At 34.5% G+C, this 23,047-nt stretch overlaps 1 long non-coding RNA gene across 1 annotated transcript; it reads right to left on the minus strand.

Moving 5' to 3' along the window:
* Positions 1–4,830: 4,830 nt before the first annotated feature.
* On the minus strand, positions 4,831–5,674 carry LOC127877188 (uncharacterized). The gene is made up of 3 exons (XR_008048282.1): positions 5,601–5,674; positions 5,292–5,445; positions 4,831–5,075 (listed from the first exon to the last, which is right to left on the minus strand). It is a non-coding gene; the product is annotated as an uncharacterized LOC127877188 (long non-coding RNA).
* Between the last annotated feature and the right edge of the window lie 17,373 nt (positions 5,675–23,047).

Below are 23,047 nucleotides of genomic sequence, written 5' to 3' on the forward strand. Positions count from 1 at the left end.
GACTATAGGATTTATGGTTTCCATTTAGCCATACAAGGACAAAAGCCTTTTATCTTGCAGCCATGTTTCTTTTATAGTGTTACTAATATATCATCAAAATAAGAATTTAAAAAAGTGAATGTACGAATAAACGCTTAGTCGGAAGAAAGGACACATTGAGGCTATAGTTTATTATTAACCTGTTTTAAAAGCACATATAATGTTATATATCGGAATCATTCATTCTTCATTTAGAGGATGTGATAAGAACATAAGCGGGTCATGTTCATAAACAGTTGATATCAAAGGCACTTTAGCAATAAATTAATTTAAATACAAACAGTACATTGTTCAATAGTTGGTGTGTAGGCATTAATGTTAAACCGTCGTTACAATATATAATCTACATCGACATTAACTGCTTTCGAAATTAACTTTAAAATTATTTTTTTTTATTTTTCAGATACCTCAAAGTCTGATTCATACAAATGACTACAGCTATTACACTTCAAAGGATGAAGATGTTTCCATGATCAAAAAGACCAAGATGATAGCGAAAACCTTAGGTGACTGTCTTGATCTCTGGACTGTCTTGATCTTTGGATTATTAACATGCAAGGAACTTGAGCAGATAACTCCAATATGAAAGGTTTTCGACCACCTTATCCTTTCATACCAAATATATAATCTTGAGCACTGTTCGGTCCATCTTATGTGATGTTGCAATAAAGTTTGCTAATAACAATGAATCTGGAAAAATATTCACATAGTTTAGCAAATAAGCGCATACTTATCGAAAGATATCGATTTCATTAAAAATTATTATTGATAAAAGATTTGAAGTTCTCTTTAAATTAAATAGAACATCATTTCTTGTAAAATGGTCCGTCCACAAATGTGTTAGTTCACATTTTGCTGGTTATCCAAATAATGCTGATAATTGCCAGATATTTCCGAGCTATACTTGTCTGCTTATGGTTGTCGCGATCGTCAACATAAATATTTGAGATAATCTTGAAATCAGGCGCTCCACATGTAAATAAAGGAACACAGCAAATGCTTACAGCTTTCTTCTTTCAAACAAAATTATTTAAAAACAAGTATTCCGCGGTCGGAGACAAATGCCCTAATCCCCCGCAAACAGGGTTTTGAACTAGTGACCCCAATTTCAATAGCCAAGTATCAAGCCAATCTGTCAATTCGTTGATGAGTTATTGATCGGAAACAATTTTCACACTTATTGTGACAGTGACCTTGACCTTTGACCTACTGATCCTAATATCAATAGGGGTCATCTACTGTCAAAGGCAAATGCGCGTTGAAAGTATCAAGCCAATCGGTCCATTGGTTGACGAGTTATTGATCAGAAACGCTTTTCCAACTTATTGTGCAAGTGACCATGAACTTCGACCTAGTGACCCCAATTGATAAGTTATTGATCGGAAACGATTTTCACACTAAGTGTGATAGTGACCTTGACCTTTGGCCTTGTGACCCCAATTTCAGTCAGGGCTTTGAAGTTCTACTTCAGTAGAGTTAAGTCCATTCAAGGTTCTCACAAGAGATTCTTTAGTGCCTTTTAAAAAATGGGGGGAGGGGAAGCGATGGGTCTTCGGCTTCTATTTCTCGTTGGGTAGCCTCAACGAAGAAAGGCTTACTCTTCTCTCTCATCTAGGGATTCATCCCTTGTTAAAGAGCAGACCGCATGAATTACGAGCTCTGTCAACTTCTTGGGCGTTTTTATTTATCACAACCCTCTTTCTGACGTGCTCCATGATGTTTTTGGAGGAATCCGACAACCTTTTATCTTCGTTCTCTTGGGTGCCAACAAGACAACTTGTGGTTTCACAAACTGTTGTGTCTTATACGACATGGACATACTTACTCTTAACTGAGAAGTCAAGTCAATACCATACTAACGAAGATTAGCTGATTACACGGGATATGGGTACTGCTATCATTAGCTGATAACCCTGGATAAGGGTTCTGCTGTGATGGGGATAAGGGAGCTATGCGCGAACCTTCCCGCCGCAGCTGCAATTTATGCTATTAGAAAGCGGGTAACGTATTCATGACATTAAAACACATTATTTAAGGAAAATTCATTTTAATTAATAAATACTTACCTGCTATCGATGAGTCCCACCTCCCACCCCGCTCTTCGAATAATATTTTTGTATATATTGAAAGAAGATTGAGGTTTCCGGATCGTTTTAGCCTAGGTTACATTACACTATGTTCCGACCTATTTTTTTCCTGTTTAAATGCTTTTATTCATTTCATAATAAATGTACATACACATAATTTACAAAGTAATGCACATTCATGTATTAATCTACCATATGAAATGTGTTTTCACTATATTATTAAATTTATTACACAATTTGAATAAATATCATACATCCTTCAACCTTTTTTTACTACATCGACTTGACTTAAATAATCTTCATGTACAACACAATAATAAGTGCGTCTTGAACGAAGAAAGTTTTTGATTAACCACGACAATTTAACTATGGTTACTAGTTTAAACAAGTTAAAAACCAATTATGTATCATTTTACAAAACAATCTATTTAAATTTATGATCAATAAGCACACAACATTAGTCAGATTTGATATAGTAAAACAAACTTTGCGAATTTCATACATAATTAGAGTTAAATAAGACAAAACCCAATTATGTATGATTTGCTAGTGTTGTTAAATAACAAAGCTTGGATTTACAATCAGAGTGCAGTTTACATATATTATCAATTTAAATTTATGATCAATATGCACACAACATAGTAAGATTTGATCAAGGACAAAAAATTATGTAGTGAGAGTTAAGGACCTAATCTTATTTGCGTATAAAGGTGGCGTCTCCCGGCTCCATACATTTCCGGATAAATACACCCACCTTGGAAGGTAGTAGCATAAAAAAAGATCATCTCAACAAGTTTAGGAAAAGATACAGATTCATCATCGCTAAAACTCCATAAGAAGCGATACTAATGTTTAATACATTCTTGGACAGAGATTGACAATTTCCGAATACTATCATGAGACTGTTTCTATAGCTTTTGGTTGGCGTATTGACGTTCGTGGCCATTTCAAATGAACACCAGCAAACAATTAACTAATTTATTATGCATAAGAGAGCCTCATTTGCTTTTGGCAGTATAAGTTTACAAACATCTCAATGAAAGGTTAACATTTACGGTGTAATATTAAGCTTTAGTTAAACAAGTTTTTAAGTTCTAGCGCAATGTTCTTAAAAAGACAGCATTTACGACGATTTCTTATTACACTTTGCAACAATGAGGAAGACCAAATTATATATTTACGTCAACATATAATCAATATATCAATCTTTAGTCAAATACATTTTGCCCCATGAGGAAGACCAAAGTATATATTTACGTAAACATAAAATCAATACATCAATCTGAAGTCAAGTACATTTTACAATGATAAGGAAGACCAAAGAATATATTCACCTAAACATAAAATAAATGTATGACCCATAAAAGATGCATATGCTATAAAGAAGAATGGACATCTAATCTAAATATCATGAAAATAAAAATCCATCGCAAAGTAAAAACTAAATTATATAAAATACCCAGGGCTATGTAACAATTTAAACACATAATAATGTGAACAGAAATACATCAATAAAAACACAAGCTAACCACAATGTGAACATTTTTTCAAGACATTGATTTAAAACTGCCCAAGTGAATGAAAAAACCACAGATACATTAGTGGAATATAGCTTATATCAATCATAGCCCTCTGCCCTTGCACTGTGTGTTCTTATGCAGTTTGCGTGTGAAGAAGCTTCGGACATCGTTGGGCCAAATCTTCATCACAGTCCGTATGGTACACGGCTGCCCGTGGCCTGCACATATGGGAAACTGCTCATCTGCCCACTGCAAACAATACTGATTCAATATATTGGTAACAAAACAATTTCAATCGCGATCTTCAGTCAATGTTTCTAGAACATATTTTGTAATGCATTCAACTAGTTTAAAGAAAAATATCAGTGATTTAAACATGGTAAGTCACTGTTCATAACATGAAAACTAGCAGTAAAAAAATATCTATAAATTCATTGTTAAATGTTGTCGTTATTCGGAAACGATGATATTATTATTGCGCAAAATTCGAATGTTTAAAATGTAAAAATACTCAAGCATCGAAAAGCATAAAATAAAAAGAAAACTTGTTGACTTTGTTATATTGTCTATTTTTCATTCCCTTGTTACCATCATTCTATTATATTTTCACTTGACACTGCACCACTTGTTAATTAAAACGATCGCCAACAAATGTTTTATGTCTTACACATCTCCACAACATGCAGATGACACATTTGAAGTTCAATTTAATAAGTAAATAAATTTATTCAGCCTGGCTGACCAATATAGTAACTAAAAAATACCCCACCTTGTCGGGGTATAAATATCTTCAAAAGAACAAATTGTTAAATTTAAACCACGAAGCAACCACTGGTAAAAGACACTTTTTTGATAAATATAAAAAGAAGTATGTGCTCTGATAATAACTGCAAAAACACTAGCAATAACACTTTATACAAGTCTAGGGACAAAAACAATGAGCCACATGTGCAATTAACACACAAGTGCCACTTTTCTTCCTTATAATTAAGATTGTTTATAAAGAGCTGTGTCCTGAATATGCGAACAATAATTGATACTACAATAGTTATCGATTTGAATATTTGTGTCCATTTTGTATTTGTTCAATATTTGGGTTACAAAAGTATTTAAAAGTATTTAAAATAATAACACACAACGCATAATGATATAATTATATTGATTTTAGCATTTTAAGGACCCTCTTACAGTCATTGAAATTCAGATTTAAATCTACAAGCAAGTCGGGCTAGTACTATGGGAATTTGAACAAGCCCGAGTCAGATTTTACTAGCCCAAACATTTTTGTTAAAAATGCAGATAAACATAACATAAAACATCCAAAGAAGCATTCATTTATTCAATCTTTAGAATACAATACAAATCTCTTATTCATTTCATCACCATCCAAGTTAGCTTCCTCGTCATCTGAGCCAGCCTCTTTCGGATCCTGAAATAAGAAGAAATTAATTTCACAAACGGATTTCAATCTAATCACAATTATAAATATATACATAAAGTTTAGGTAAAAAATTAGCAGAAATTTATCCCATCTATCCATGTGAAAGAGAGAGCAAACCTAGTGAACCACCAGAAAATATATAAGCAATTAAGTGCCAGGTTATTCTACAAAAAGCCAGTTGACAAATGCGTCAATCACAGTTACCTCAGATAAGCATTCCTCAACGACGTACTTGAATGACAACTGTTCGGCCATCATTCTATACATAGATGGTGACGTCACTACGTTATTGTCACCTCTATTCTTAGACGCATCACATTCCCCTGGTTTGGGGAATTATGCTTCCGCCAAAATGGTTCTGCGTAGGAATGAAAAAGTTAATAATTAAAGAAAAACCGTTCTTTATTGTGTGTTTAAAACGTAATGTTGTTTTAAGAAATGTTATTTAATTATGTTAAAATGTGATTTTTAATCTCTATCCAGACTGATAGCGATTATTAAAAGTATGATTACCTGACCTTCTTTCGCTTTTGCCTTGTAAAAGAAGTGCTACCCACAATTCCTTTCGCGTAAGTACACAGGTCAGTAAGACCGGTGTGTACAAAATGATTCGGCCATTAGATCTACTCTCTGTGTCCCAAATGCAACGCAAAACATTTATTGTACATAATAGCAATCCGGAAACCACAAAACCATGCGCTGTATGCGCAGTGATTGCCCAGCACGTGTGTGCAGTGTGTTAAAACATAAGCGGTTGTTGATTTAAGCTGCTCAAAACTTTGTTTACAAATAATTAAAATGAAAGCGGAACTCGTTTTCTGTTTAATGAATTGTACAAGCACGTCGGGCTTGTAATATTGGATTTCCTACAAGCCCGAAAGAAAAAATACTAGTTTTTTGCTGTCGGGCTAGTGCGAATTTCGACGACTGCTCTTATGTGGTTAAATTTGTAAACATCAAATCAGACCAAAGTCACCGTATCAGCAACTCTAAATGCTAAAAACCTAACATATAAATGATTGATTAAAAAGGTTGAATACAATTTTCTTGACTTAAGTAACCTGGTAATGTTATCTGGGTTTAGTAGCATAACTTTGAATTTGAGAAACAATGTATTTTGGTAACACAATAATCCCCCCAACAAAAAACAACAACTGTTATCAAGCATGCCTTTAAAAAAGTTGCATACAGGTATGAATCAGCCAGCAATGATAATCATTAATAATAAACTGACTGGAAATGCCACAGTCAGGACAAGCTGTTTTATGGTTAAATTTGGTATTTTACCTTGAAGTGCAACCTTGAACCTTTTAGGTAGGGAGATAAGTCTTACATACCTTAGCCGCCTTCTCATTGTGGTAACTTGTGAAAGGTTATTATTATGTTTCATGATGAACGACAGAGTTTCAGTGCAGATAAATTGTAGGAGTACCGGTGTTACATTTGTGCAAAGTTTTTGTAAAATCCATCAACATGTGGCACAGCTACTACCAAGACATGACTTTTTAAGCTGTTGTATGGCCAAATGTAACATTTGACCTCTAAGTTTGACCTTGAAATTTGAGAAAGGGATTAAAGTGTTACACGTGACACGTCACCTTATGATGGTTTGCATTTGCAGCATGTAAATATATTAAAATCCATTAATATATATGACACAGTTAGAGCTTAAACCGGAATATTTTTTTGCACATCAGGACTCGGAGACGGACATTAGTGCATCTGTTTCATGAAAACAACAACCCAATCTATTGCTAGATAATATGAGTGTAACCTCTGGTTTTATCTTTAAGGAACACATGTTCAACTTCGAAAATATAAAGGAACACATGTTCAACTTCAAAAATTATAAAAATATACAACTAACTAATGAAAACTTGGATCTACTTCTGTTTCATGAATATTTGTGTCCATTAAACCACTCAACAATAAGAAAGGTTTGTGTTGAAACAAAATTCTTTTGAAGCCTACTTTGTAAACTTAAGTTATTTTATTTTTAAAACTCAATACATTTTTTATGTAAGAAAATGTTTTCATAAATACAACAACAATACAGTAGAGTTAGCGATTGTGTTCCACAAGGTTGCGATTAATAGCGATTGCGTTTTTAACCGTTTAAAACCGTTTTTAAGCGTGTTTAAGCGTTTGTTTTGCGTTTGTTTGCGCTTATTCCATTGCGCATGCGTAGCGATGAAAACCGATGAAAAGGCGGGGCCTATGTGCACTATATTTAGATACGTCCTATTTATAGATTTAAAGCACGCCGTATAGACAATCCCAGAAATCGATAACTCCCGGATAACCGCCCCTGAATGCTCGCGCGCGACGACTGAAGAACAATACATGTACCTATGGTCCCTGAACAATAAAAGGAAGCGAAGCAATGTTATCTAATAAATTTGAAGGTTTAAATAGTTTCTGTTGTCTATAATATCATCACATAATAGTTCGTGGTTTTTTTTATAAATATTTGAATCGTATCATTTATTTGGTAATTCAAAGAAACAAGGTTCGTATGCATGCAAACATATCGCTGATAAAGAAAACCTGACATGCCTATACATGCACAATCAGTATTAAAGGCAGCTGTATGAATACTACATGGGTATTTGTTTACACGGACCTTTGCAAGAACATTATGTCACCTTATAACTACGAGAAATAAGAGATTCAATATTGTTTTCTGTTATCTTAAAACTATGGAGAATCTTTTTCAAAACGATACAAGCTTAATATGAGGAGGAAATGATAAAACCAATCACTCAATTTGTTCGCGAATACAGGCAAAACTAAGACAATAAAAAATAAGAACCTCCGATTCGCAATTATAGCAACTTTATTAAATACATTTAATTAATTTCTTTACAGTGTTTACGTTTTGACAGAGGCCGTGAGACCCCTTATATCAGATTAATTTATGAAAGAATCGATTGATCAATAATGTCTTAATGTTAAGATAAGTAATGATAACCTCCTTTACTTTCAAAATTTCATTTCTGTTATATATAATTATGTATTCATCTCTTAAAATGAAATATAATTCATGCCTTCGGCATCCAGATTGAACTAATCGCCATTTATTTCATTGGTGGGCGCGCCGTACTGATATGTCCGATTGAGTTATTTGTGTTATTTTAATTGGTCAATTGTATTTTCTGGGCGGATCTTTCGTTATGCTTGAATTAGAACTTCATTTTTTTTTATTGGGTCGCCGTTTTTTGGGGCGTAGCTGTTTGTCAAATCTCGTCAAATACACATGATTACTGCCGAGTCGGTATATGTCATATCGAGGAAAGCGTTTTTCACGAAGAGTTGAGGTATCAGTACACGTGTGAATATACGTCGTGGTGCTTAACGACCCTAGAAGCGCAAATGATAACAGGTTGTAAAACATTACAGTAGACAATTAACAGCTAAATAGATTTATTTTTATTTATGATTGTGTGTAAGTTGTTAAATCAGGATATTTTTATACAACGAATATTTATATTAATTACAACCGATATTTTTTAGCTTGATTGCATAGAAAGCCTGGGGCTTATTGAGCCACTGCCGAGTCCGTTTCCTGCGAAGAATCCCTATTATAACTGTTTCAACTCGATATTGACACTTCCTTATATTCATGTATTTTAGTTTGTGCGCTACATGTGTTTATCTGTTTTAGCAAAAGTAATTTTTATACGCTTATATGCTAATAAATGTTGTTGTTTTACTTAAAATACAAGAAAGTTTCTTGTAAAAAACGAAAATTAAGAGCGAATATCGTATTATTCCGTTTGAAATTGCAAAAAGTATTTTTTTATTATGAAGGTACCTTTTACGGGTAAAAAAAGAATATGAAAATAAAAATCAAAAGCACATGCTTTTTGCAGACAGACTCCTCCCACTGGTTTGCAAAAGGTGGTTGACATAACGCTGATCTATACAAATTATGTTGAAAATTACTGTAATTTCCACCATCATTTAAATTTTCAAAACATTTAACTCAATCGTATTATTTATAATAAATATTATATAAAAAAAACAACAACATAAGATTGTTATTCTTTTCGCGTATAAAGCATTTGAAGTTATGAAATCAATGTGTCAAACATGAATATACACTAACAATATTTAGGTGAATTACTACTTGTAAAAACAAGTTAACACCGTTTGATTATCATTGGTTAACCTTTTAAAGTAACCCAAACGGGTTTTTAAAAGGCTGACCTTGTAAACATGTTATATTACGATGATTTTAGTAACGGGACGGTTAACTAAAATGCATTGGACAGTAACATAATTTTGAACCGCTCGTGCGCCTGTAAACCGTACCGGGCGATTTATTTAGTGGATAAAAAACCGTCCGATACAGTTTAGGAAACCGTCCGGGACGGTTTCCTGGCGTGAATTATAGTACGGCATAGCGTTCTTTAACTAATTCAGAACATTTTAAATATAAAATGGCACGTTTGTGGAATCTTAAATATATACGCTTTAACGAAATATTCATTATGTTGCGTTTACACCAACTGGGCTTAATTTAATTAGCAAACATTCATAAGTGAATCGTTTAATTGTTCATTCGTAAACAAAAAAAATAAATATTTGCTTAATGTGAGTTATTATTTAGCTTGCTAATTTCACGGCGCGGTGTAATTCTTTGCGTTTCATTAGATGCATTTAAATCATTAATTTAACACTAATCAGTTGCCGCACATGTGTAAATCTTATATTTTAGAAACAATATCAGCATGTATAATCGATCCTATCGAGAGTTTTGAATTTGTTATTTAAAACGGGTACACGTTACCAATCAGAATATAGATGTATAAACAATTCCTGAAGATTGAGTTACATATTTTACAAATGTATTTATTGTTCGTCTACATATATTATATATGAATTAATGTATGGTCACCATCCTCTTCCGTAAATTACAGCAAAAGTATTAATTTATTAAGTGCATTTGTTTTTAATGATCACCCCTGATATTGGTCGCTGCACGGTGACCACAGCAGGGTATCAATAAACATGGGTATAGCACACGCGTTGGGTCCGAAAATGAAGTAAAGTAGGCCTTTACAGAGGCCTTCACAGTATTATATTATATCTCTGTTTGTTGACACCCTGCTGTGGTCACAGTGCAGCGACCATTATCAGGGTTAATCAATAAAAACAGATGTACTGGAAAAAGACCCTTTAGTTAATTAATTGCCATCAATTATCGCAGTATTTGTAATATTTAGTATTTAATAAATTAATACTCTTGAGGCAAAGAAATCACACAGCGTCGTGAAAAAAATCTATATCAACACTAAGAAATACATATATCTTTTATATTTTTAAATATATACCTCATTTCCACACAAGCATAGAGGTCTCATAAACAAACAAGGAATCATTACACCCGTATAATATTACGCACGGGCTTGTAAACTTTTACCCGTTTAAATATCTTTTTTTTTTCAAAAATATCGGTAAGATCGAAAATATATGCCAATATTGTTAATATAATCCGATCTACAAGTGTAAGGGAACTGATCAATGTTATTTTATGCTTTCTGGTGGTTTATCGAAAAATATCAGTGAATTAAAACTGATAATTCACCGTTTAAAACCGTACAATTCACAGTGAAAATAAATGATAATTTTAATTGTTTTACCGGAAATATATTTTGGGGAAAAATACCAAAATAATCATTTGTAAGCATAAAATAAACATAACATTTGTTGGATTCGGTGAAATATCGATTTTAATTAACTCGTGATCATATAAAAAATTATATATTATGATCACTCGTGAACTAAAATCGATATTCCACCAAATCCATCAAATATCTTCTATTTAATTAATGATTTAACTACATTCAGTGAAAAGCAAAAAATAACGACGCGCCGTGAAATTAGCAAGACAAACTATCTCTCATTTATGTTAAACTTTGAACTTTAGCAAATAATTGTGTTGGTTTATCGTGTATTATTTGTAACACAGCAATCTATATAATTATTTATTTGCAAATGAACACATTAATGATTCATTTTTGAATGTTCGCTTATTAAACAAGGCCCAGATGTTGTAAACGCGAATATTTCGTTAAAGAAGCTATATTCAATAAAATAAGATTTGAGAAACGTGCCATTGTAAATAAAGACAGAGAGGGAGACACATATATTTTCAGATTTTTTTCTAAATTTAATACTTATTTTCTACAAAAAAAAGAAGCATTATTAAACGCGCACTTGTAAACAGCTTTCAATGTTTTTCCCCAAAACTATCAAGATCGATACAATATGCTTACATTGTTTATAAAATATAAGATTTACAAGTTTAGGGCAACTGATTAATGTTTAATGATTTAATCCAATTTAATAAAACGTAAAGAAATCACACTGTGCCAAGGAAATATTAGCTCACGTTAATATTAGCAACACATGTGTTTGTTTAACGTGTATTATATGTTACACAACACAAATTTAATAATTGATTTGCAGATTATCAGACTATTGATTAATTTATGAACATTTGGTAACTAAATAACGCCCATATGTTTTAACGCAAAACATAATAAATATGTCGTTAAAGAAGATAAAGTTAAGATCTGGCAAACGTGCCATTTTATAAAAAGTGAAAATACAAATTATATTTTTCTATCTATATATACACAACATTATCTATACGGTCGGCGTTTTATCGTCTGCCTTTTAACGAGCGCGCTATAATTTTATTGAAGTCAGTCGCAATTGCCGCAGAAACATGATTTTATTTTACTTGATCTCATACCATAAAGACTCTTACAAAGTGTATAAAGTAAAGTTTATCATTTCGTATAAGTGTATTCAAAGTACTCGAGTTATTAAATCATTATATAGATTTTAATATTAGACTATATTTTTATTGAAACGACGGTAATGATTGCGAGAAATATCTTTTTAAAAATGATGTTCTTCATATATCCTGATTTCCATATCCAGTACATGTACGCGTATATTCAAACGTCATGTGTACGTAGATTTAACTGATACTGCTTTGGATCTAATCACACGTGTATTCGTTTGTTTTCAGCGCGTTTTTCAAATGAAAAATCAAACCACAATGACGGTGTAACACGTCCCATTAATTTTAATGTACTCAACAATTAGCAATAAATGACATCATTCATGAATGTAAATCCAATTGACATCTCGCCTGGACACTTAATCACGTGGCTAATGCTTAAGTCACAGATAGACAACGATCACCGTCCGATCAGCGGCCGACGTATTTTTCCGCTAATCGGGCTGGCGACTGGCCGATGATCGCACGGAAACCGGCCCAATTTGTAGCATCGGGCGACGTCCGGATTAATTTTAAGTCTCACTTAAAATTTTACCCGACGTCGGGCCCGGGAAGGAATCGAGTTGAGATCGAAACAAGATCGGACGATCAACGCACGGGTATCGCCCGGCGATCGCCCGACATCGGATTCATTGAACGTGTATCGGCAAAAGTAAAGGTATTTCCCAGAGGCATATACATCGGCCGGCAACCGCTTGATTGCCGGAGGGCCTCCGCACGATGCCCGACGGACGCCGGACGATGCTCGTGATGATGCACGTAAAATGAATCCGATGTCAGGCGCACGCCGGGCGATAACCGTTCGTTGATCGTCCGATCTTTTTTCGATCTCAACTCGATTCCTTCCCGGGCCCGATGTCGGGTAAAACAAACTATGATATAAAAAATTATTCCTGACGCCGCCCGGTGCTACAAAATGACCCGATGTGCGTGCGATCATCGGCCGGCGCCAGCACGATGAGCGGGAAAAAAACGTCGACCGCTGATCGGACGGTGATCGGTGTCTATTTGTGACTGAGGTTTTAAACTTTGTCAATCATCGGACGGCGGACGGCTCCGACGTGTCCAGTCTTCCCGATGCCTGTAGATCGGACACATCGGCCGGCGACCGGATTATCTGTAATGCCTCAGTCACAAATAATCCGGTCGCCGGCCGATGTGTCCGATCTATAGGCATCGGCAAGACTTGACACGTCGGAGCCGGTCGTCGTCCGATGAGTGACACGAACTCGGCCTTTTATGGGCGCCGGACGAGAATCGGCCGATGATCGAACGGCAATCGGACAGTTTGAGAATAGCTTTTGGGTTGAGCGTCAAATTGTAAATCGGACGACAACCGGCCGATGTTCGGACGGCTATCGTCGCAATATCGACGTAGCGCCGCAAGAAAGCCGGAAAGTTTTAATAAATCGGACGTCAATCTGGCGGGCTTCGGCCGGGCTCCTTGCGGGCATCGGACGGACTCCGCAAGGTAAGCGTGCCGTCTGGAAAATGGTATATATATATAATGCGTGCAGTCCATAAATTTTCATTTGCAGGCTGTTTTATGGTCATGAACAGAGATCAGCGAGTCACGAGGCTGAGGGAGAGGCACGCAATAGCCAGACACCGCCTCAACGTTGTAGTGGGAGGCGGAAAACTACAACGGGCGAGGCATGGTATGGTATTGCGCAAGGGGGGGTTAGAGGGTTAGGGTTAGGGTTTGGGTTAGTGTTAGGGGTCGGGTTAGGGTTTGGGTTAGCCTAAACCCAACCCTAACCCGACCCCTAATCATAACCCTTACCCTTACCCTTTTTTGGGGTTATCACCCCTGACCATGCCTCGCCCGTTGTAGTTTTCCGCCTCCCCGTTGTAGTTGCTGCTATGGTAATAATTGAGGAGTTCGAAGAACCACAGCGACGTAAAAAACGATGGTGGGTCAAGCTTTGGATTCAGAGACGATCCCTCTACGGGTAATACGAGACCCTTTTGCATGAATTGCGTCTCGAGAACCCGGCCGATTTCGAAGCTTATTTGCGTCTCAAGCCAGAGTTGTTTCAAGAACTATGTACAAGAGTCGGGCCTCGCATTCAAATTAATCAAGAGTGAGTATAAATTGTCTGACATACTTATTGATGTACTTATATACTTATAGTAACACTAGAGACCGATCCCGACTGTCATTCGAATTAAAATTCCAAGAGCTTTCGGGATAATGTGAAATGCATTCGTAATAGTTCTAGGCATTCTGCGAGCATTTGTATCAATGTTGTACTTTTATCAATGACCTGTTATTTTTGTCAAAATAAGGTTATCTATCTAGGCACTACCAAATTAGGTTTGTTTGTTTACAAATACAGCGCCAAGTACATAAACTGAAAAAAGTTAATGCCGTGAAAATGCGGAATCACAAAGCGCGGATTTAAAGAGTGACTTTGAAAACATTTTAGAGACTATTTCAAACGACTTATACATTTTTGTGTTTTCAGTAGACGGCCTCATCTGAGCATTGGCATAAAGCTGGCCATCACCTTGCGCTTGTCGGCCACAGGCAACTCTTACCATTCACTGGCGTTTGACATTTTTTTTGACTGGGCAATTGATTCAGCTTGCTCAGGATTTATATGTGGCTGTAATGGCTCTTCTTTCTCCTGGTCATGCTGTCCATCATCGGGCTGACCTTCTGTTTGTGGAGGTGGCATTTGCCGTGCTGCGACCTTTCTCTTCGGCATCTTGACTTTAAAATGGAGGTGTTTGGCGCTGAATCTACCCACGTGATCTGTCCACGTGCATTGACCGGAATCCTTCGGTCTCCTTACGCGCTCCGTCCGGTGTCTGTCAGTCATCGTGCGGAGGCCCTCCGTCAATCGGACGGTCGCCGGCTGATGTATATGTCCCTGTGAAATATCTTGATTTTTGCCGATACGCGTACGATGAATCCGATGTCGGGCGATCGCCGGGCGATAACGGTGCGTTGATCGTCCGATCTTTTTACGATCTTAATACGATTCCTTCCCGGGACCGACGTCGGGTAAAATTTTAAGTGAGACTTAAAATTAATCCGGACGCCGCCCGATGCAACAAAATGACCCAATGCCCGTGCGATCATCGCCCGGTCGCCAGCCCAATGATCGGAATAAGACGTCGGCCGCTGATCGGACGGCGATCGGTCTCTATTTGTGACTGAGGTATAAGTGAGGCATAAGTGGTTAGAAAATATCAAAGTGGCTTCTTTGCCTACAGATTACGCGATATTGCGGGTGATTTTTTAATGGACTTTTTAATCCCATATAACACTGGTTAAAGGGGATTGTGTCATTAAGGTATAATGGAAATGCAGAAACTATTAGTTTAAAAAAATATTAGCTATCTATAACGGGTATTTCGGTACGTTAAACACGCTCTCAAACGCGTGCGCGTTTACCGAAATCTAGCATGCAACTACGCGTAAATTAACACGTCTTCACTGGTATGTACACATGTTATGTACTAAAATATTAACGACACATTTTCCCCAACATATTTTGTACACGAAAGAGCGCTGTATACCTGGCATTTCGGTTAGATTTTACACTCTCTCGACGCCGAGTGGCTACCGAAATCCCAATGTTCTAACGTATAAAAGTGAATTCCGTTAAGTTACGCAAAGTGGAAATCATTCCATATTATTGTTCATATACACGTGAAATAATTCACACTTAATAATGCTTATATGTCATTAAAAGTTCTGAAATAAATTTATGTTATTTAAGCGGGATTTCGGTAATTCTTAACATTGAAGCTTACACTCGCACTTGTCAAGACCACATTTCCGCGTTGGAAATGGTATACATTCAATGCCGCTAACTTATCTTTTGATCTCCAAGTGTGGATTAAGCGCTAATTGATGTCACCATGTGTCTGCACATGTGTAGATACCGTCATTAAGATAATATATCACTCGTCAAATTCTAATAACAGGTATAATGAAAATCAAGACCTAAGTCGTGCTGAGTTTGTATTACTCTTAAAATAATGCAGATTAACTTTGCTTCTATTAATAACCTTATAACTGATAAAAATATAATAAAACAATAAACACGAACTATTATGTGATGATCAGATCGATAACATTTAATATAATTCGATCATTTACGCTAATTATTACCAAAAAAAATTAACAATACAATCTATTCCAATGCCGATGTTGGTGTTGTGTGATATAGTTCTTAATTCATTAATCGTGTTTAATTTACATTTTAGAAGTTCTGGCTTATTTGTTTAAAATAAAAACATGACTTACATGACTAATTGCATATATTGTCCATATCAGTAACCAGCGCTTTTGCCGACCAGTGACTGCACATGCGCGAAAAATACCGATTGTAAACAATAAAAATCATCTTGTCTTAAAATCACATCCTCAGTGAAGCACAATTGTGTCGGTATATGTTTTTTGTGAAATTTATATACAAACACATACAGTACAACCAATCCTGTCAGAAATTTAATAAACGAAAACAACTCACAGACAGCTTACTGAGTCAGAAATGCAGTCATGAAGATGTTTAGTTTAAAAAAGTAAACTTTTAAACTTATATATTAATCCGTCATAACCAATCAATTAATATGATTCAAATAGACACAGAAGTAAACAGTAATAGTAACACTTACAACTAACGCGTTTTAATTAAACGACGATCGTCCCACAATGCGCGAAAATAGGTTTCCGTTTTAAAACAATATTTGTGTGGTTAGAATTTTACTGACTAACATTTTAATGAATTCTCAAGTCATTATAATGTACTTACATACTATATAAACGAACATTACGGCTCTCATAGAAAACAAAACAACAAAACAAAAAACACGACACTTCTGCTTTTTCTGTCAATCAGCACGCTCATTGTAAAGGTATTCTTAAAATATTTTATTTGAAAAATACTGTTTCCATCGACAATTAATTACGACACATTTCTTCGTTATCAAACACGAGAATTAAGTCGGACAATAAAATTGTGATCGTATTTCACGTCAATCCCTTCATCTAATATTGAATTATGTTTATCCCACAAACAGTATCCTACAGATATTTTTTTCAGTATTTGTGTTAGGATTTGCAATAAGAGATGATATTTCTTAAAAATCATATACTTTAGTTTGATACACAATACAAGTAAAAATAATTATAACGTTCAAACTGAAAATGGATAACACACGGATAAGCATATCTATAGATCTTTGGGATAAGCAAGGATCTATAAATAAATATTGTATGACACACCTACCTCTGTGAGGCTCCGCCCATTCAGCGCTTTTCAGCGGTATGAACAAATGCGCATGCGTAGCGATTGATCGCGTAAAATCGCTTAACAAAAGTGGTTGCGCAATTCAACACATGAAAGCGCTTAAAAACCGATGAAATCTGTTTAAAACGCTTAATAACCGCAGAAAATCTATTAAGCTGTTAAATCGGTAAAAAACGCTTATTTTTTTAGCGTTTGTTAAGCGATTAATCGCGGACCACAATCGCTAACTCTACTGTAATTCACCACAACTTGAATATTTACACATTTTTAGCACGAACAATAGTTATTCACAGGTTTACAAACATTTTCAAAATAAAAGCAGCACAACATTGCCAAACACGGAATACCTCTGCATGCTCAGGTCGTTATTATGGCAATTTTCTCAGTAGTAAGTGACCTGGTCATTGTCATCACCTAGGCGACAAATAATAACCCTTCCCTCACACTGACCACATTTGACGTTTCCCATACACCTTGTAGTATGGCGCCAAGGCCTTTCCATTTCTTCTGTATTGTACACAATTTTAGGCCTAAATAAGTGTTTTACGGACCTCCCAAAAATATTACCCACAATCTAGAATATTGAGCACTTCTGTATTGGTTCTCTATAAATGTTTGGTGACCCTTATCATTTGATTGTCAGTACACTTCTTCTTCAGATATAGCACTCCTTCTAAATAGAAGATAAAGTGCCTGGTTGGATTTCACTGCTTATTAAACTTCGCCTACATTTTATTATTATTAACTTTTTCATAAAGTTTGGTGAAAATTATAGAGTTTAGAGTTTATTCAACATACATTAGGCTTTAAGCCCATGAGTAAACACATTTTACAACACAATATATTCACAAATGGTCAGTTGCGTACAGAATTGTTAACATAACGTAGATCAAATGCTTAATACAACAAATTCATGCACACTTTATCGTATATTGTATTTTTTATATATAAATTAGATAAATAAATGAAGGTACTTGGAGAGAAACTACTGATAATATAAGTCAGCTCTCAATTTAAATGCTTTAAAAACAAAAAATGGATAGATTTCGTACACTTTTTTCATTGTCAGTCTGTAAGAGTTCGATAAACTTTATCATGTTTGTATTTTTCCAATAGTATTTACTTATGTATTTCTTACGTAAATGAATAAATGTTGGGCATTCAAGTAAAAAATGAAATTCATCCTCAAGGACGTTACAGTGTTTGCATTTTCTATTTTGAAAAGGTATCTTTTCAGGCTTGTGCCATCTCCCTGCTTCCACTTCAAGTCTATGGGCAGATACTCTCAAACGAGTTAACGCCATCCTAAATTTTGAGACATTTACAAAATTTAAATATGGTTGTAACTGAAAGCTACTAAAAATTCTATAAGTTCTACCTCTGGTCCTGTTTTCCATTTCACTTGACAAGGTTTGCAAAAACATATCAGAAATACGTTGTTTAGCTACTGATAAAAATATCTTAATATCTACTACCCCTGGAAAAAACCACACATCACTAAAAACTAATCTGTCTAATACATCCTTGAGAGATTTAACCCAAGACTTTTTTTCTGGGTATATATCATGATCATGTAATAACATATCGTAAACAATTTTTATGTACTTGACATCATCGGATTGTAATATTTTAAACCAGTACTTTAAAACACAAATGATACGTTTATTTATTAACGGTACACGTCCCAGTTCTCCATAAACGAAGTTATTTTGTGTTTGCAACCTCACACCTAACACTTGTTTACAGTATCGTATATGTATTCTTTCAATCTGAACACTATTACTTAACCCCCATACTTCACAACCATAGCTTAGAATAGGTTCAATAAGTTTATAAAAAGATCAAGTCTATGATTAACTGATATATCTGGGTATTTAAGTAAATTAGATTTCAGCTTGTATATTGCTTTAAGAGCCTGTCCTGAGAGTGCATCATACGTTAATGAAAAAGAACCCCCAGTGGTAAATACTATGCCTAGGTATGTAAAACTATTCACTATTTCTAAAATGTGTCCTTTGTAATACAAATTTAAATTTCGTCTATTCTGTCCTCCTTTTTTAAAAATCAATATTTTTGTTTTATTCACATTAACGCATAGCTTCCATTTAGTACAATACTGCTCTAATAAATCTTATCCATTTTGCAGTGCGGCTTCCGATTCTGCAAATAATACAATATCATCAGCATGTAACAATAAAAACAGTTTTAACATACCAAGATTAACTCCTTCAAACTTATTTAGCATTAAATGTTCCTCTATATCATTTAAATACATTGAGAACAAAAATGACGATAAAGATTCACCTTGTCTCACTCCCAAATAGCATGTACACGAATCGTCACTGATTTCATTACTAAATTTTATTTTCGATTTAACAACATTGTACATCGATCTAACTATATTCAACATTTTACCACGTACCCCTAATTTTATCAATTTATACCATGTGATATCTCTTACTATAAAGTCAAATGCTTTCGTAAAATCGACAAAAGCTGTGTTTATTGTTTTTTATTTTGATTCAAAATATGGTTAATAATACCCTGCAGTACAAAAATATTAACAACAGTTCCCATGCCTTTTCGGTATCCGGCTTGAGCTTCTTTGTACACATTGTATGTTTCACCCCACATGTTCAATCGACTATTAATTATTTTACTAAATAATTTTCCTATCGTACTTAACATGATATATATGAAACATGATTAAGTCAGAGAGCTAATACCAAAAAAGTGCTAAGGACTGGCAGTCTGGGAATAAACTAAAACACACCTTTTGGGTGCAGAAAACACGTTGGTAACTGTTAATCGCACAGTTTCTATACATGCTTTACATGTGATGCATCTGGAATAAATCAAGTATGTGCAATACTTTTTAACCAAGCCTACACTAAGTATATATTTCACTCCCGCTAAACTTTTTTGACCTTAGACATAACTCAATGTTATTCTTCCAGAGGATATAGTTCTCAGTGTAAAAAAAGTCATTTTCTTTGATTATAACTAAAAAGGCCAATTAAGCCTACATTGGATTATGTTCAGTCGACAAGTGTTTAAAACAGGATCAAATATGGTATGTATATTAACAAACATTCACACTAATTAAGCTTAGGATGTGAACTTAAGAACCTTTAAAGCAAGCGTTTATTTACCATAATAAATTCCTTTTAGAATGGTCTAATTTCACTGTCAAACAAGAGTAACGAAAAGCTTCAATGAGATTTATTCTTGTTAAGTTGATCAGGAAGTGTAAATTGAAGAAAACTTATTGGCACTTATCAGCCCATCAAAAGTCTCGTCAGCCACGTTCACAAAGAGGATTCAGCAATCATGTTTTCATGTTTTGATTGGTATCAACGATCACGACTCAAGACATGGTTGAAATCCTGGTATTAATTATGATGTTAATGTGGTGATATTATCAAAACTTGAGTTCAATCATGGCAATCTCAATTAAAATCATAAATCACTATTTATTGGTTTGAAATGGCTTAAAATTACAGAATTGACTAAAATTAATTTTCCATCAAGATCGTGATATCAGATTGAATTGGAATGTAACAAAGAGTAACACATAGTAAATTATTGTATTTGTAAATTGTGATTAAGGCCTTACAACATATATTAAAGCTAGATTATGGTTGTGGAGAAAGCAACTTTCATTTCAGTTTAGTCACATGGGAGACAAGTGCATTAATGTCTGTGTTTGAATTGAATATATTTTAACTTTAAGGGTAAACTTGACTTAGGATCATTTGTCTTTTGGGACAACATCAAAATATACAGTTTCCTCTTTATTTTTGATTCATTAACAAACGCTGTCATATAATCATGTGCGTTTTCATTAAAGAACATTTATCAAAGCATTTCCGTTACCCCTTTTTATCTGCTCCTTTATCACAGCTAACTTGCACAATTTTAAAACTCTCCACCAAAGATTTCCAAAGAAATCTTTATTTATTATATATTTAAAATATATTATTCATTTAAAATGCATTAAATTCAAAAATAATAATTCATGCGTCACTATCAAAAATGGTTATACTATCCTAAAAAAATCAGTTCACATCAAAGAAAAAAATGTTTATTTCACAGTTTAATGATTTTCGGTTCTTGTTGACAGGGGCTTTAATGAATTATTAATTTCTATATACTGTGACACCATTATTATTCATAAACATTAATTTCAGTGCATATTGCCATTAGAACAATTGACGAATTTAAGTTCGCAACAACTAATTATGTACAAATAAAAAAACTGAATTAATGCACGCATGAAGGACAATCTGTGTCTGTTTAGCAATCTAGATAACTCCAGTTACTAGTATTACAAAATGGGGATACATTATACTGTGCACTTAACTGACACATTACATTTCCTGTAAACGCAAATGAAGTAAAGCTGTGTCATTATTGTTTTTTTTCGTTAAGATACAATCGCTAGGGTTAGCGCTTATTGTTAATTAATTTATTACCAATTGTTTGAATGGTGTTTTTCAGGGATTTTGCAGATTATACTATATGACTTTCTTACGCTTATTATTACCCATAATGTTAACAGATTCTATAATTCTGATGAAGAGATTGTTGTCAGCTTTGCCATGATTGCAATTAAAAAAAGACTTATTTGAAATTGGATTTGTTGCTTCAAACACTCGTTCACGGTATTTTAATCCCATTTTCCGCTAAACATAATCATGTATAAGTTAATTGACATGCAATAGGAAGGGCCAGGGACTAAAACTTCATAACAATAGACAAGTTCGTGGCATGTGATAAACAGGGCCCACTTCCTGCAAATGACTCCGAAGTAGCCCCCCACTGCGAATTATAGCGTACAAGTATAACAAGCAAATTGGAAAATGACCAACTAAAATTCCTTTTCTTCTCAAAATCAGCGAATTTAAGTATTGACGTCATTTCGGAAAACTATGAAAGTTTATGATGACAAAATAAAAGATTTCACAGAAATTATTTTCAGCTAAAGCTAAACCAGCTGCTTAAGAACTTTTGAGAAGTCATGTATGGTCAAAATGCAATGTTTTATGATCACCATAGCAAACAATTTATTATTACAGATCAAATAATAAATGTGTAATAAGTTCATATACTAATAAATAAAAAATAACCGATCTTGGTTGGAATTCATTTTACCAAACAAACCTCTTATTGTGACCTTTACCTTTGACCTAAGGATTGGGAGACAGTTAAACGCATGATATGATGTTTCCTTATCGTAAATATGTTGTGTATATTATTTTAAAACTGCAGAAGGCAGAGTATTCCCTGACACCAGTGCATTGTTGTAGAAAATGTGTGATTGCATTTTTCAGAAAAACAAGAGCTTTGCCTCAGACATTACAGCATTCCTCTATTTGGTTAACGTTTTCACAATAGGAACTTCATCAATCTAGCTACATGTGACATACGTTTTGAGTTATCGCAGGATCCGAATTTTAGTTTCAATGGAAAACAAAACGCTTAATAAAACCAGCTTTTCAACATTTCAATTCTTAAATTTACTTTATATAATTGTGACATACCAAGCTAGTTTTTCAGCTGCTCGTAACCTACCAATGCACACCATTTAAAAAATCCCTCAAAAGAACTCTTTTTATATAAACAGTGATTTTGATCTTGACCCAATGGATCCAAAATGAAATTCGATCTAGATATACATGTTAGCAACTTACATAAAACTTCTGAGACCACTATCTCAACCCATATTCAAGTTATGAAGAAATAGCACTTTCTCTTCTTAAGCGAATGTGACATTGACCTTCACCCGCCTGGCCACAAATAAACACACATGCAGGTTCTCCATAAACATTAGCAATATTATGTGAAGCAGGTTTGGTATATCTGCGGCAAGATAC

Source organism: Dreissena polymorpha, chromosome 4 (genome assembly GCF_020536995.1).
Source record: "Dreissena polymorpha isolate Duluth1 chromosome 4, UMN_Dpol_1.0, whole genome shotgun sequence".
Lineage (NCBI taxonomy): Eukaryota > Metazoa > Mollusca > Bivalvia > Myida > Dreissenidae > Dreissena > Dreissena polymorpha.